Source organism: Ziziphus jujuba, chromosome 3 (genome assembly GCF_031755915.1).
Source record: "Ziziphus jujuba cultivar Dongzao chromosome 3, ASM3175591v1".
Taxonomy (NCBI): domain Eukaryota; kingdom Viridiplantae; phylum Streptophyta; class Magnoliopsida; order Rosales; family Rhamnaceae; genus Ziziphus; species Ziziphus jujuba.
The window spans coordinates 15,851,322-15,853,792 of record NC_083381.1 but is presented as its reverse complement, the minus strand read 5'-3'; the positions used below and the strand labels follow the sequence as shown (position 1 = coordinate 15,853,792).

General features: G+C 34.4%; 1 long non-coding RNA gene across 1 annotated transcript; it reads left to right on the top strand.

Annotated features, from left to right (window-relative positions):
• Window positions 1-420: 420 nt before the first annotated feature.
• Window positions 421-1,695, top strand: LOC125418315 (uncharacterized). The gene is made up of 3 exons (XR_009638228.1): window positions 421-889; window positions 1,110-1,150; window positions 1,412-1,695. It is a non-coding gene; the product is annotated as an uncharacterized LOC125418315 (long non-coding RNA).
• The last annotated feature ends 776 nt before the right edge of the window (window positions 1,696-2,471 follow it).

Here is a 2,471-nt window from a genome sequence, read left to right as displayed (position 1 = left end):
ACGTAACTTCATTTTGATTTTATGTTGGTTTCTTGTTTATGGTTATGAAAGTGAGCAGTAGTTGTGCAGAGGAGCTTTACTTGGAAAGTTTGCAGCATCAAATAGAAAGTGATCTTATGCCAAGTGCCCAATGTGACCAAAGTGATTCTTATGGTATCATTTTAGTTATATGTTCTATGGCGAATTATATAAGTAAACTTTTTTTTTTTTTTTTACAATTAGTTAATATTTAAAAAAGATGTTATACCTGCTATATGGACCATGAGGTATACTATCTATGTTGTTAAGTTTGCCCTAATTTCTTTCTGTTTAGTTTTCAGCCAAGGTTGGAATTTCTTAGGCTTGGCTGGTGGAACATTATTAATTTTCAAGTTGATTACAAATATGCAGTTGGGGATAGGATAGGTGAACTGTCTTATCCTTACTCCTATTTTATGATTTTGAGGTTGGTTGCTGAGATGTGGTATTAGTTTGCTTGTGGTTTTGTATTATAGGCTAATGGCACTCAAGACTTCCATGATAAACTGATATTTACAGATTGAGAAACCCATACTATTGGTTATAATTCCAAAAATGTGCTTGAAAATGCCTTAGGTCAGGTGCATATCGTTATCCTTGTGCACTTGGTTATGAGGTTGATGTAGTGTCCCTCCTTAACATATTGAAGTTGTGGGTTTATTTATTTATTTATTTTTTTGTCTATAAGTGATAATCGCTGCCCCCACACCCTTTCTGTGAATTTCATGTAACAATTGGTGTATTACTAGAGTGGATATCACGATGGTCTCATAGCAAGAGAAGAAGCTGTAGCGCAAGAGGGATTTAATATTGGCTTTAAGGAATCAGTCCTTGTTGGGTACAAATGGGGTCTAGTTAGAGGTGATACTAGGTAAAAGAAAACAAAAGAGGAAAATAATTTGAACGCTCTATTGCTTATAGAGTTTTAATGAAATTTCTATAAGCATATGATTAAAAAAGAATTTAAATGCTCTGTTGCTCGTAGAGTTTTTAATGAAGTTGCTATAAACATATGATTAACTTCTTTTCTCTGCTACTTTTGTTTTCCTATTTTGTCCAATCTGCGTCCCCATGAACTGCCTTCACTTTAGTTCCTGAGGACTTGAAAGAGAGCATTTAAATTCTCAAGATGGTAACCAAACTCTCAAAGACATGAATTGTATGGTTGCTTTTCATAAGGGTTTGACAACATGGACTAAGTGGGCTGATTCTACTATGAATCATAGTAAAACCAAAGTCATCTTCCAAGGAATTTCTCTTACCCACTACCATTAAGTTTACTTCTTTCCCATCACCAATTTTTTTTTTTTTTGAAAACCAAAAATTAATTTCGTGAATTTCTCTGATACTTTTTTTTTTCTTTCTTTTTTTTTTTTTTCCTTTTCATATTTAGTGGCAAGGGATTGGAATGAGCTAGGGGTGACAAACTGTGGAAATGAGACAAAACTCCTAAGTGGATCAGTCTATCGAGGCGGATTGCCCAAGGAATTATATGTGGTGAAAGATGTATTAACTGGAATGAGAAAATATGTTCATCCACTGGACATAACAACTCTATCACAACTCAGAAAAGATGCACATCCTGGCTTTTATAATGGCTTTAGGCGCATGGACTGTAACCATTGGTGTACTGCTGGACTTCTAGATACTTGGAATCAAATTTTTATGCATTTTTCATAATTATTATGCTTGTTCTGGTATTTGTAGTTTATAAAAATGATCATACGGTTGCTTAGGTCCTTCCTTCCGTAGATCACCATTTTTAAGGGAATCAAGTTTCAAAACACGACCAATCTTTTCATTTTCAAAGTCAACCAGATATTGAGAGTTAAACATCATTAATGAAACTCTACAATCCTGGATAATTTAGAGTATTTAATGTATTCATAATTTGAACCATAAATTTGCATGACTCTTTGATTTTTTTTTTCCCTGGTAAATATGTCATTTAAAGGCCCACTCTTTAATTCTTTGGTTGTTAAATATGTCATTTGATAGTTTCCTGACCTTGCATGTTACATTAGTATATGAGTCTTTGGAAAATTGCATGGTGACGGAGGAATGAGGTAAGGCTGCATGAGTCAAACATATGAGAGATGCAAAGTGGTTGAGACTAAGACAACGTTTTGAAAAAGTTCTCAAATTTGCACAAAAATTTGATTATTGTAGGGCCTTCAGTAATTACCAATGAAACCTACGGTAATCAATTTGTCCTTACTTGAAAAATTATCGTAGGTTTCATCGGTAATTACCGAAATCCCTATGGTAATCATATTTTACCAATTTTTTGGGCCCCAGAAGTCCCCTTACGTGTGTTAAATGAAAAACCATGCAAAATATGGATTCTAAAATTATCCTAAGGAGGGAAAATGTAACACCCCGTCCCGAACCATGTCAGAATTTTTGCACGTTGACCGAGGTTGACTGTTGACTGTTTACCGAAGGGGTCAAAA